Source organism: Lynx canadensis, chromosome B4 (genome assembly GCF_007474595.2).
Source record: "Lynx canadensis isolate LIC74 chromosome B4, mLynCan4.pri.v2, whole genome shotgun sequence".
Lineage (NCBI taxonomy): Eukaryota > Metazoa > Chordata > Mammalia > Carnivora > Felidae > Lynx > Lynx canadensis.
In genome coordinates this window covers 53,841,229-53,856,149 of record NC_044309.1, presented here as the reverse complement: position 1 = coordinate 53,856,149, position 14,921 = coordinate 53,841,229, and the positions used below count along the sequence as shown (strand labels likewise).

Genomic DNA, 14,921 nt, shown 5'->3' with positions numbered 1-14,921 from the left:
AAAATCCGATAGACTCCACCAAAAGTCTGCTAGAACTGATACATGAATTCAGCAAAGTTGCAGGATACAAAATCAATGTACAGAAATCAGTTGCATTCTTATACACTAACAATGAAGCAACAGAAAGACAAATAAAGAAACTGATCCCATTCACAATTGCACCAAGAAGCATAAAATACCTAGGAATAAATCTAACCAAAGATGTAAAGGATCTGCATGCTGAAAACTATAGAAAGCTTATGAAGGTAATTGAAGAAGATTTAAAGAAATGGAAAGACATTCCCTGCTCATGGATTGGAAAAATAAATATTGTCAAAATGTCAATACTACCCAAAGCTATCTACACATTCAATGCAATCCCAATCAAAATTGCACCAGCATTCTTCTCGAAATTAGAACAAGCAATCCTAAAATTCATATGGAACCACAAAAGGCCCCGAATAGCCAAAGGAATTTTGAAGAAGAAGACCAAAGCAGGAGGCATCACAATCCCAGACTTTAGCCTCTACTACAAAGCTGTCATCATCAAGACAGCATGGTATTGGCACAAAAACAGACACACAGACCAATGGAATAGAATAGAAACCCCAGAACTAGACCCACAAACGTATGGCCAACTCATCTTTGACAAAGCAGGAAAGAACATCCAATGGAAAAAAGACAGCCTCTTTAACAAATGGTGCTGGGAGAACTGGACAGCAACATGCAGAAGGTTGAAACTAGACCACTTTCTCACACCATTTACAAAAATAAACTCAAAATGGATAAAGGACCTAAATGTGAGACAGGAAACCATCAAAACCTTAGAGGAGAAAGCAGGAAAAGACCTCTCTGACCTCAGCCGTAGCAATCTCTTACTCGACACATCCCCAAAGGCAAGGGAATTAAAAGCAAAAGTGAATTACTGGGACCTTATGAAGATAAAAAGCTTCTGCACAGCAAAGGAAACAACCAACAAAACTAAAAGGCAACCAACGGAATGGGAAAAGATATTTGCAAATGACATATCGGACAAAGGGCTAGTATCTAAAATCTATAAAGAGCTCACCAAACTCCACACCCGAAAAACAAATAACCCAGTGAAGAAATGGGCAGAAAACATGAATAGACACTTCTCTAAAGAAGACATCCAGATGGCCAACAGGCACATGAAAAGATGTTCAGCGTCGCTCCTTATCAGGGAAATACAAATCAAAACCACACTCAGGTATCACCTCACGCCAGTCAGAGTGGCCAAAATGAACAAATCAGGAGACTATAGATGCCGACGAGGATGTGGAGAAACAGGAATCCTCTTGCACTGTTGGTGGGAATGCAAATTGGTGCAGCCGCTCTGGAAAGCAGTGTGGAGGTTCCTCAGAAAATTAAAAATAGACCTACCCTATGACCCAGCAATAGCACTGCTAGGAATTTATCCAAGGGATACAGGAGTACTGATGCATAGGGGCACTTGTACCCCAATGTTCATAGCAGCACTCTCAACAATAGCCAAATTATGGAAAGAGCCTAAATGTCCATCAACTGATGAATGGATAAAGAAATTGTGGTTTATATACACAATGGAATACTATGTGGCAATGAGAAAAAATGAAATATGGCCCTTTGTAGCAACGTGGATGGAACTGGAGAGTGTAATGCTAAGTGAAATAAGCCATACAGAGAAAGACAGATACCATATGGTTTCACTCTTATGTGGATCCTGAGAAACTTAACAGGAACCCATGGGGGAGGGGAAGGAAAAAAAAAAAAGAGGTTAGAGTGGGAGAGAGCCAGAGCATAAGAGACTGTTAAAAACTGAGAACAAACTGAGGGTTGATGGGGGGTGGGAGGGAGGGGAGGGTGGGTGATGGGTATTGAGGAGGGCACCTTTTGGGATGAGCACTGGGTGTTGTATGGAAACCAATTTGTCAATAAATTTCATAAAAAAAAAAAAAAAAAAGCAAACAGCAAAATGGCAAATGGCCATGCTAGAGAGACCAGAAACATTCATTGTAAACCACGCGAAGACTCTTCCTGCTGAGGAGTAATGTACATGAAGAGTCATAGGGGCAACAGACAGACAGAGAGTCCTGCAGGCACAGGCTGCTCCTTGGGGCAGGTGCACTCACATGCACACACACCCTCAGGTACCCATAGGCCTTCCAGTTACAGAAGGACACAGAAACACTGGCTCATGATTTCCCTCTTCCCAGCCATCCTCCAAGTTCTAAGGACCTTTGTTCCATTGCCTCAAAAAGCCTGCCAGCATTTGAGGAGATGGAGCTGATGTCCTCACTGGGACCTAGTAGCCAATAACCACGTAATTGTTCCTTTTGACTTGGAGAGTGTGAGTGTGTGTGTGAGTGTGTGTGTGCACCCTCCTCCTTCACTCCTTCCCCAATACTACCACCTCCCCTTTCTTCCCTTCTCTCTCTCCTCTAGAAAGATGCCTGTTCAGGCGCGCCTGGGTGGTTCAGTCGGTTAAGCGTCAGACTTCAGCTCAGGTCATGATCTCATGGTCTGTGAGTTTGAGCCCCGCGTCGGGCTCTGTGCTGACAGCCTGGAGCCTGCTTCACATTCTGTGTCTTCCTCTCTCTCTGCCCTTCTCCTGCTCACGCTCTGTCCGTCTCTGTCTCAAAAATAAATAAAACATTAAAAAATTAAAAAAAAAGAAAGATGCCTGCTGCCCATCTCTGAGCACTGCCTCTAACCCCAGGTTCCTCTATTTGCCCCAGTCCCACATCTTTCCCACAGAGTCTCTCCCTCACTCCTGTTTTTCATGCTTCAGTCTGGACTTCATCTTTCTTCCCCATGCAGCTACTATTGATACCTCCCTGGTAGTCTATACTCTGTAGACTGAATCCTTTCCTTTGTCTCCCTTCTGCTCTGTCTACACTGCCCTTGGTCTCCCCCTGCAGATCCTTCATCCCCCCTCCTGCACTCTGCCCACAGCTGGCTCCGTGTCCTACTCTCCTTACTGGCCCTCCATGGAAATGGCCCTTATCCCACTTGGTTTCAGGTGTGGTCCCTGGGCTTTTCCCCACCCCCTTCCATGGGGGCTCTTCTGGCCCCTCCAGAGTTCTAGTTTGACCTCTTTCCTCATCCCCCTTCCTGTTGTGAAGCTTCGGGCATTGTCTTCTGGCTCCCAGTCTCTGCCAGGACTCCCCTGGGTGTGGGGGGCAGTGGTGAAACAGGAGGTCTTGGGCTGAGCTGGAATCCCAGCCCTGTTCCACCCCATGTAGCCTCTTCACCTGGACTCACTCACCTGTAAAAGGTGTAAAATAATTGCAGGAGCTGCAGGAAATAATCCCTGGGACTGTAGTGAGAATTAGTACTGTGGTAAGGATGCAACACTCTCAGCACACTGTATGCACTCAAATAGTAGCTCTTATTATTTGTCCTTCCTCATTCTGCTCCCCTGACTCCTTAGCCTGGAATCAAAAAATATTTTTGGGAGAGGGAAGAGTGAAAGTAATAGACTGTATAAACCAAAACCGACGGAATATCAGGAATTTTGTATGATTCAGCCCAACAAGTGTTCTAAGCTCTGAACACAGGAAATGCCTGTGAGTGTGGACAAGAAGGGAGGGTGGGGACTGGACTGAACCCAGAACACAGGAAACCATGTGAATTGGTGTCCTTGCAGGAGAAAATTCACTCCCAGGGAGCATGGAGCATGGAGGCTGCCCAAAGCCCATCCTCCATTCATCCTATGGTGGCAGCGTTGACCACCCTCTGTCCCTGCAGTCATGGCCTGTGTCTGCTGGGGCTGCAGAGGGTCTGAGAGTCCAGCTCCTGAAAAACTCTCACCTCCAGACAGGACTCCTGGATGTCAGATCCATTCCTCCTTTCCCTTTATGCACGTCAAGTGAATACACATGCACACACAAACATATACACTTAAACACACACATACACACACTCATACAGGCACCTTGGAATTTCTAAAGGAAAGCCCTACCTCACTAGAGAGGGATTCTCTCCAGCTGCCTGCTTCCATGACACTCAACCTCACAAGTCAGTAATGTTTAGTGTCAAGAAAGCACTAAACCCTTCTGTCTCTCTGATTCCAAATATTTTGTGGTCTGAGACTTTCCTGGACTGAATCTGTCATCAGCCCTTCCTTCTGGCTGCTATCTCCCTGCTTCACTTCCTCAGTCTCTGAGGGTCTCTCTTCCCATCACTTTTTTTGTGAATTTCACTCTGTGAGCCTTTTAGTTTCTCCACCCACATCTCCTCCAGTGTGTCTTTTTTTTTGCTGCCTCCCCTACCCTTGTTCCCTCTTTTGCCTCTTTTCTATCTCTCTTCTTTGTTTCTCTTATCTCTGTATCCTTCAGCCTCTTCCCCTGTCTCTGCTTGACACCCCTGCCTCTTTCCTCTTCCCTCCTCCCACCCCTCAAGGTTCAGATAGTTCATGTGAAATCACCTAGTGAGATCCAACTGCCCCCATTCTGTACACCCTTATATAGGAGAGACTTATGACCCCGTTGCTGTGTCCTCTGCATTCCCCCCAACCCCACCAGTCCTGGGTCAGTTCTTTTCCTTACCTGGTGATTGGCTGGGGGACTTGGCAATTCTCCCAGCCCCCTGTGTTAGTGAATGGCACAGGGAGAAAGAGGAAGGATTGCTCTCAGGACCAGATGTGAGGATAGATAGACCCTCCCTAGTATCTGCCCTTCCTTCTCTAGGGCAGATGCACATCTGGGAAAATCCAAGCTTGAGACAAGGGAAGACAGCCTAGGATGTTGGAACAGGTGACCCATATGCCTCCAAATCAAACCCCCAGAAGCCCCTGGCCTACTGTTCTGTGATGGAACACATCCTTCAAATTCCTGCCTGTCTCTTTTGCCTCCAGGAATTTTGTCTCCATACTCCTGCCTGGACCACTCATCCACTACCCAGCATAGTGCCTGGAACAAAGGTGATGCTCAGTTAGTGCCCCTGGTCCATGCCTAATGGAGATGTACTAGGGCAGGATCAATGTGATTTGTAGGTTTTCCTCAGTTGGAGGTTCTTCCTGAAACCTGGAACAATTCTTTCTGCTCCAATTTCAATGCTCTTAGTATCATTAATATAGACTATGTCCCTATTGAATCCTGCTGCTACCCTTCTCTCCCCTCCCTCCACCTCCACCCCAGTCTTTAAGTAAACTATTTTAGGGTTTAGAGGAATCTAGCACTATCACAGAGAGCGAGTGGTTCCCCTTTTCCTTGAGACTGTTGGCTTCTTGCCCCATCATTTGTCCATTCAGCCTTCAGTTCCTAAGTAGGCCCCACCTTCTCCATCTCTGAGAGTCTTGCCTCTGTTTGAAGATTAACATCCTGGGAAGGAGGAGGCACCTTTCTTTGGTCACTGTTTCAGGGTCTTGGAAGTCCTATGTTTTGAATGTCTTGAGCAGGAAGTTCTCTAGGCAAGAACTATGTCTTTTTTGTTACTTCCTCCAGCACAGTGCTCAATGTACATTCAGTTAGAATATATTATGACTATCTCAGGAAATCCCTCATGGTAAGCCTTAATGAGATCCCTTTTGGTTTTATTCCTGGAATATAGGAAACATGGGTGGAGGACTGGGATGGATGATGGTAGTAGAGAAATCTAGTAGGAGATTCTGGAAGAGGTGTCAGAGGGGGTGCTTTTATCCTTGTTTAAAGGGCTGCTGAGTGGACCCTTTAGGTGGATCTGGGATTGGCCTCCAAATCACCACAGGATGTGCTCCACTCAGTTCCCAACACTCTCCTTATGCCAACCAGGACCTCCTCTATACCCAGGACTTTGGGAAGCTGCTTCAGTTCTAGTTATTTTTATTTTTTTAATGTTTATTTTTGAGAGAGAGAGAAAGAGAGAGAGAGAGAGAGACAGAGTGCAAACATAGGAGGGGCCAACAGAGAAGGAGACATAGAATCAAACAGGTTGTAGGCTCTGAGCTGTTAGCACAGAGCCCAATGTGGGACTTGAACTCACAAGCAGTGAGATTGTGACCTGAGCCAAAGTCAGATGCTTAACCAACTGAACCACCCAGGAACCCCTAGAAACTTCTTTACTTCTAAATTCAGATCTTGCTGCCACAAAGTCTCCAACAAAGTCCCATTTAAGCCCTCAGTCTACCTTCTCACAATGAAGGCCCCCACTAGTCTTCCATTGCCCAGCTCCAGCTTTTCTCCAGGATTCCAGCTAGGCCACTTACTCCACCCTTTCCAAACCTTCCCATATACGTGCCTCCCAATAACCCCAACTCACTGAGGCCCAGCCTTCCTAGGGCCCCGCCTCCTGAGGGCCCAGCCTCCAGGAGGACCTTGCCTCTTAGGGCCCCAACTCCCTGAGGGCCCAGCTAAGCTCCACTACAAGTCCTAACTCTGCTTGGCCAACCTCCTTACCTGTACCTGGGTTTGGCTTGCACATTCTTCTCAGGTCTTTCTCTTCTGAGACAGGAAAAGCCAATTGGTAAGTGATCTCTAATGTTTGTAGGGTTGGCAAGAAAACTGAGACCATGACAGAGGGAAAGAGGCTGGGTTTGGAGTATCACTGGCTGTGGAAGCCCTATAGTGTTTGAGCAGAGGATATTCCTAGCACCAGAGCTAGACTTTGGATTTGGAGTGCAGACTAGGGGCTTTGTGAGTTGAGGAAGGGCAGGTAAGTTTGTTGGTCTCAGAGTGATTTGGAGAACTACACTCTGTTCTCCTCCAGACCAGAAGTTCTCATCTCTGCTGAAGAAAATATAAGTTATGGGAGGGTATTCCTTGGTATTTCTCCTCCAGCATCTTTCCCACTTCTTTGCCCTGCCCTCCTCCCTGGCCTTTCCTTTCTGACCTGTAGCAGAGCTTGCTCTATTCAGCTTTGTCTTTCCGACAGGGCTCAGCACATAGTACGCTTAGGCATGTTCTTTCAATGAATGAAGATTCTTCCACTTGGCTTTGCTGCCTCCTTCATGTTTTGCCACACTTTCTCACTTGAGATTGTGAAAGTCTCTGTGTCATATCTTCTTATGGAGGACATTGCTGTGGACTTTGCAAAATAGCAGATCTGGTTTGACAAGGTGGTCTACCATCACCAGAGAGGATTCAAGAGTCTTCTTCCTCCATGCTGAAAGAGACAGATATCTATTTTTACAGCTGCTGAAGGTACCTCCCCACCTTTCTTATCTAATTTAAAAAATTTTGTTGCAGATTGATTATAGGCCAGGTCAGGCTGTAGGAGGAAAGATTACTAAGTTCCCCTGGGGTGTGTCTGCCTAGTGGTCTTATAACACTCAAAGTGGCAATTTGCTGTTATCTTGAAATGTATTTACAACATGTTAATTTAAGGCCCTTAGAGTCTTAAATTATTCTCTGCTTACCCTCCTCCCCACTGCCATGTACACTGTGGGCAGCACCCCAACACCAGAAGCCCAGACAACACTTATCCATGCACAACACGTGATTCATTGATTGCATGTGTCAAATGCTTATTTCTAGGTTGTCTTTCTTTCTCTTGCCCTCTAGAAGTTCTTAGGCAGATTCATTTTAACCTTAGTTTAAGCAAAATCATGTGGAAACGCCAATTTCTTTCATCAAGTAAATTCTAAATTGATAAAAAAATGATTTTTTGATTATATATTTTTTTTTTTGGTTTATCCTCGTTCCTTTTTTATTTTAGTACTGAGCAGTGATAAAGCAGAGTAGGGATTAGAAACAACAAGGAGAGAAAGATAAAAAGCAGTGGCGGGGGCTATCTGTTTTAGATTATGATTGCCAAGCTGCGGTGAGGCAGTTGAGTCTTAGTGGAGAAGTCATACTGATCCATGGATGAGAACTCAGGACTTTGAGGCATGATACAACTCTCATATGACTCAGATGATCTGATGACCCTCCCACAACAAAACAAAGCAAAACAAATTAACTTTCCAAGGGTCATGGTTAGGGTGTGCTGCAGCTACCTAGGGCTATGAGAGGAACCAAGCACAGTCTGGTGAGACAGGACAGAGAGAAAGTGATGGCCAAGTACTTATATGGGAGGACAGAAGGACATATTTAAAGATATGAAGGAAGATAACCAGAGGGATAACAGCCTTTCCTAAGTCACTTTGTATGCAATGTAATACTAAAGGAAGTACAGAAGAAGGAGCAATGGGCTCTGACCACTCATAACTGCAGTCTAAAAGTGGAGACAGAGTATAGTGATACATGGGATGACTGGGTAAATTTCTAGATTCTGAACTTACAAGGAAACAAAGGTTTTGGGAAGAAAAACAAAGCTGTTTAGCAAGACTTCTTGGAAAAAATGAGTGTAGATTAGTGCTCAGCTACATGACAGTCGTGGTTTGGATAATAAGGCAGACAGGCAGATGGATTTTCTTCTACTGCTTTCTCCTGAGGACTTTTATTAGATGTTCTTTGTTGATAAGATTCAGTGTTGAGAAAAGGGAGTAGACAATTGTAGGGGAGAAGTAGAGAAGAAACTGAGTTTCACTGTTGACATCAATGTATCATATCATTTTCTAATCCCTTAATTGCACATCCTTCCTGGCTTTCCCCAGCTCTCTTTGATTCTTGTTAGAAAAGTCAGATTCTGATTCTTACTGGTAGCCCATATAATTTATGAAGACATCTAGAAACAGAAGCTCAGGCTTTTCTAACTTGTCAAGTTGATCACCTTGTTTTGGTGTCATACAAATGTAAATGATTTTCGAAACAGAATTCTGACTGAAACTAAGCCTGTAAATGTGTCAAATCATAAATCAGGAATGTTGCACTTAGCTCTGTCTTCTCTCCAGTTGTTCCAGAAGGACTAAGAAAGGGTGCTTGTTCACAGCCATACCAGAAAGATACTAGATAATATGGAGTATACACAGCCTCTTGAGAAGCTCTGGCTATCTGTTTACCTAAATAATGGTGCAATGATAGTATGGTGTCTGCATGTAACAAGGACTATACAGGTATTTTGGGAAGGAAGTGAAAATGTTTTGGTCTACATCTACAGACAAATTTGTCTACATTTGAGTTAATGGATTTGGTCTACATACAGTTGGTCTGGAGTGTGTTAGTCTGCATCAGGGTGGGTTTTCTCTCACTTGGAATTCAGTCTCTGCCAGACTGGGATGGGATTTGAGATGTTTTGTGCTGGGGGTGGTAGGGTAGGTAGGAGAGTTGGAAGAGGTGGTTGTGTTTCCTCTAGGTCTAATGAGCATACGATTTGTGGACTACCATATCTTCAAGTTCAAGTCTTGGTTGTACCTAGTAATATTCACTTGCAGAATTAGGGTTTCTAGCCTCATTGAGAGAACATGAAGCACATTCTATCATAAGGAGTTTTTATTTTAGACAGGGAGACAAAATCTTCTTCCAAGTAACATGCAAATAGAATACAGCACAAAGTAAAATCATAAGTGGGAGGATGCCTAGTAAGTGATCGCTTAGTGAGGTTGTTCTCAGAAGACTCCAGGGAGATAAGTTTGGATATTTATTTTCTTTAGTTTGAGCTTGGTTACTTCAGCTTTTTTTACACTTTTCTTTTTTTTTTTTTAATTTTTTTTTAATGTTTATTTTTGAGACAGAGAGAGACAGAGCATGAATGGGGGAGGGTCAGAGAGAGGGAGACACAGAATCTGAAACAGGCTCCAGTCTCTGAGCTGTCAGCACAGAGCCTAACTCGGGGCTCAAACTCACAGACTGTGAGATCGTGACCTGAGCTGAAGACGGACGCTTAACCGACTGAGCCACCCAGGAGCCCCTCTTTACAACTTTTCAAGGAAGCTATCTGACATTTACTTCTCTTTCCGCAGGGAATAAGTCATACATTTATGACTACTGCAGTAGTTTCTCTCTCCTTTCCTTGTCTGCACAGACCAACACTGAGAATTATTATTATCTTTTATTAATTAATTATTATTAATATATGTTAATATCTAGATCTGTACTAATATCTGTAGCAAATGTTTACCTGAATCTGTTTAGTTGGCAAACTGGATTTACTGGCTCAAGGTGTGGTGGAGTTTATTTTGTGTTTTTGGTGGGGGGCATGGAAGAAGACCTAAAAGAGTCTCTATTTATTGGATCATGGCCCAATCTGAAGATGTAGCTTGAATTGATGTTGTCCTGGGAAACAGTTACATACAATTCCAAAATAGGGTAATTCCGCCTCTTCCATGTGGCCTTCTCAGGCTGATCCATGGTGCACAGAAGACACTCATAGTCTTGCCAACAAGGAAAATGAGGTTCTTACAACTCTTACCTTTCATCAACTAGGAAGCCATCTGGTATCTTGACATACTCTTGCCTTGACAATTCATTTATAACTTAGGATTACCCTTCCTAGTTCTTAGTTATATATCTTTTACTTATTTTGGCTGGTGGTGAAGTGTTCACAAAATGCCCTTAATTGTAAATTCCCACTGAGGGAAATCCACTATTTGCCACCGTTGTCTTGCACTGTGTGTATATGAGTACATGATGACTTGGGAATAATTGTGGTGGTGTTTATAATTTTGGGGGTAGAAGGATGTTGCTTTTGTTTGAGTTCTTTTCTACAAACAATCACTATGGTGCTTGAATTTTCTAATTTAGAATTTGTCTTTGTATTAAGATACACTTAGTTGAAATCTGATCTTTGATAGATTGAATCCAGTCTTTCTCACTTAGAAATTTTTTGTGGTTTCAACTTGAAGGACCATCCAATTTATCACTTTAGACTCAACCCAAAGTACACTGAGCCCATAATTGTAGGTATCTACAGACAGTACAGGAAAAATGGTAACAAATGGAGAAAATTCTTTTCTTTGGGAGCTTATAGCATAAGGGCATTTCATGGATACTTCCCCATCCTCCTGAAACAAGTGAAATCCTCTTTTACATAAATCCGATCATTTGACTATTGTACCACTCCCCACCTCTGCAGGTTAGACTCAATGTAGTTATTACAGTTTGAATATCATGTATATTGCCTAATGCCAGAGCACTAGGTGACCTATTTTCCAAATAACGTAAAGCAGTGGAAGTAATAAAACTCTGTGCTGTGCATGTGTTCATTTGTCAAGGTGATGACACTGGAGAAAAATATAAATGTCACAGATATTGCACTTTATTTCAGCTGACTCGGGTTACTCCCTTTGTACTTTCACTTTGTTGTGGTGAAAGAGACTTGGACCTCAGTTCTCATGTCAGATCTCTGACATCACCAAACTGGACTGTAAATTGTGGGGTACTTTCTTGGCTGTGGCAAATTAACTCTTTGTACCTCAGGCTTCATCTCGGGAAGGAAAGGCATGCTTCATGCGCCATCAGACAGAAGCTCTGATCCTCAGCAACACCCCCCCCCACCTACTACTCCTGACCTCTTCTCTAACTGGGTGTTCTCCTTGTGCAAGGTCTGGGTGGGAGTGTGTGTGTGTGTGTGTGTATGTATCCCATGGGTGGCTGTATGACATCTCTGCTTTGACACCTAGAGAGGGAGGCAGAGGCAAGAATGCAGCTAGTTCAGTCCTTGTCATATTACCAGATACACTAGACATCTATTGAGATCTCTACAAAACTTGTCTCCATGCCTTGTTTTCAAACTCTAGAGGAGGACTTTCCTTACAGAACCCAATACTTAGTTTACAGAACATGAAAATCGGTAGTCAACATGTAAAACTATCACTTTTTCTAGGGTGTCCATCACATCTAGAGTAACAGCTAAAGTCCTCACACTGACTGTCAGACCCTACAATGAAGGATCTGGCTTCCTGCTTTCTTTCTGACCTCATCCCCTACTGCTTACCCCTCACTCACTCTTTCCTGGCCCCACAGACCTCCTTATTATTCCTCAAAAATAGCCAAGTGGCACCATTTCACACCCATTAGGATGGCTACCTTTAAAAAGACTAGAAGATAACAATTATTGGCAAGGATGTGGAAAAATTGAGATGCTTGTGCATTGCTGTTGGGAATGTATAATGGGGAAGCCACTGTGGAAAACAGTATGGTGATTGCTCAGAAAATTAAATATCCAATTACCACAAGATCCAGTAATCCCACTTCTTGTGTATATACCCTATAGAATTGAAAGCAGGGACTCAAAAGCTACAACTGTATTCATAACAGCATTATTCACAACAGCCAAAAGGTGAAGCAATGCACATGCCCATCAGTAGATGAATATATAAACAAGATTGAGATATACACACAATGGAATGTTATTCATCTTTAAAGAGAAGGACATGCCGACGTATGTTACAAGCTGGATGAATCTTGAAGACATTATGCTAAGTGAAATAACCTGGTCAAAAAATGACACTATTGTATGATTCTACTTATTCGAGGTATCTAGAGTACTCAAAATCATAGAGAAAGAAAGCAGAATGGTGGTTTCCAGGAGCTACAGGGAAGGAAGAATGGGAACTAACTCTTTATGGGTACAGTTTCAGCTGAGGAAGACGAACAAGTTCTGGACATGGATGGTGGTGACGGTTGCACAACAGTGTGAAGGCGAGGCTGTATTGGAGCACCTATTTTAAAATCAAAACACCTACTGAGCACATCCTAACCCTTTCTTGCTTTCTTTTTCTCTGAAGTACTGATTGCAATGCCAACACAATACCTATTCATATTACTTTTTTATTGTTTGCTTCCTACTGCAGGAACTTAAGCAACTTGAGTGGAGAAATGTTTGTGTTTCCCTTTGCTTTATGAATAAATGGGGCCAATATATTTGAATAAATGAAAGACCATTATTGAACACAGACTTGAAGAGAAGGCACAAACTGAAAGAGAAAATGGGACAACTCCATTTTCATTTGGATTTGTTAACCAATTTCTTCTACCCTTGGGCATGAGACTCAGCACCAGTGTCATGACGGCTTTTGACTGTTTACCTTTTCATATGTATTGTGAACTATTTCACTTTTGGACATGTTGGTGTACATGTACACAACACTTCCTATTACTTAAAACTCTTGCCCTACACTCAAAGCCTCTACTCTTTTGTTTATGACTGCCTCCTACCCAAGTTGCAGAGGTGCTGAGTTAGAAATCCAGAAACTCTGGGGAAACTCGGCTATCCAGAATATTTTATTCTTGTTTGTTTGGGAGCCACTGGTTTGATTGGCTCCAGAGTTTTCATTTTCTGGAAATTTTAAAGAGGATGAGAGAATCTATATACTTTGGGATCAGGAAGGAGCTGTGCTTGGATACAAACGGATTGCAATAATCTCTGTAGATGCTGCATTTAAAGTCCACTTCTCTGAAACTCTGAGAGCTTAAAAATAATTATTTAACAGCCTCAGTAGCCTTCCTCTCAAGTCTTTATCAAACTTTTAGCAAGGCAACTGGTATCCAAACTATGTTTGAGGCTATTTGGGAGGAGCCACAGGACCAACTTCCTGATCAAGTGTTAACATCCAATCATGGGGACCAGTGGAACTTACTGCCTTGGAAAAATGTTTTGAATAGGAAAGGTCCAGAGTGAGGGCAGTACCTTTCTAGAGACAAAGGAGTGAACCCAATGATCTCCAAGACAAAGGAGAGTGGGTGGGTGGGGCTGGCTGGGAAAGCAAGATGGCCTGCAATTTTGTGGGTGGATTGTTCAACTTGACAAGAGTTGTTCTGGGAGACTTGGGATGGAACTTTTATTTTGAAGTTTGGAAGGAGCTCAGAGACTAAAGGAAATACAGGGAGGAGGAGAGGAGGTAAGGGAAACCCTGGGGCATTATGGAATTCATAAAACCTGGCTTCATATTCCCTGGCCTCTCTCTACATTTCTTTCTTTCTTTCTTTTTTTCTTTCTTTCTTTCTTGTTTAACTTTTTTTTTAATGTTTACTTTTTTTTTTTATTTTTGAGAGAGAGAGAGAGAGCATGAACAGGGGAAGGACAGAAAGAGAAGGAGACACAGAATCCAAAGTAGGCTCCAGGCTCTGAGCAGTCAGCACAGAACCCGACGAGGGGCTCGAACTCAAGAACTGTGAGATCATGACCTGAGCTGAAGTCAGACGCTTATCCAACTGAGCCACCCAGGTGCCCCTAACTTTTGCTTATTATTTATTTATATTTAAGATAGAGATAGAGATAGACAGAGTACAAGAGAGACAGGGAGACATAGAATCTGAAGCAGCCTCCAGGCTGTGAGCCATCAGCACAGAGCCCATTGTGGGGACTCAAACTCACAAACCACAAGTTCATGACCTGAGCTGAAGTTGGATGCCCAATCAATTGAGCCACCCAGGCACCAGTTGGGATGGTTTAGGAAAGGCTTCCTAGAAGTGGAAAGGGGGAGGGTTGTAGAATAGGGTTGAAAAAGGCTAGAGGGTCAAGACTGGAAAGAAAGGAGTGAGGAGGGTATCCCTGGTAGGGTAGATAACTTACCCAAGCCCAAGGCTCATCCCAGGAAGGTTAAGTCAGAATGCAAGGACCTGAGTTAGCAAGGAGGTGATGGGCCTGAGAATAGGGGAAGAATTAATGTGGGGCTCTGACAGGTAGGTCAGAAAGTCCGGACTGAATATAAACCATTGGAATAACCACAGAATACTGCACAAATAAAGGGCATTTCTGAAATTGTGCTTGAGGACAAAGTTTCTCTGTGTTGTTATTAGCTAAATTTGTGGTAAGCTCTCTCAGTATTCCCAATCATGGGTTGGCTTTCTCTTCTACAAGTTTGCTTGTTCATCTCTTTGTTCTGCCTGCTTCTGTTGGAGTCAATAAAACATGATTTTTTAATTCCCAGATATTTGGTTCTTTTGGGTTGCTTCTCTGATATCTTTATATTTTGTCTAAAGATCCACTGTCCCTCATCTTCAGTAAAAGTTGGAAGAGCTCAAGGGCCACCCTGCACAACATAGTTGAATGAAACAGAAATTATCAAACTCATTACCCATCTCCAACCCTGCCATTTAGATGGTCATCCTCTGGGATTCTTGCTCAGGGTCCATGGATTGATTTCAGAATGTTGATGACATTATTTTGACGTGACCAACCTCAGAGGGGTGTGTGATTGAACA

General features: G+C 43.2%; 1 protein-coding gene across 2 annotated transcripts in view; it reads left to right on the top strand.

Annotated features, from left to right (window-relative positions):
* The first annotated feature begins 6,248 nt into the window (after nucleotides 1–6,248).
* LOC115518422 (cationic amino acid transporter 3-like) overlaps nucleotides 6,249–14,921 on the top strand; it is a 91,973-nt gene continuing 83,300 nt past the window's right edge. The window contains exon 1 of one of the 2 annotated variants that reach the window (XM_032593919.1): nucleotides 6,249–6,420. The gene's annotated coding sequence lies outside the window, so the exon portion shown is untranslated. The remainder of the gene's footprint in view (nucleotides 6,421–14,921) is intronic. The other variant, XR_004343864.1, reaches the window with a different exon arrangement.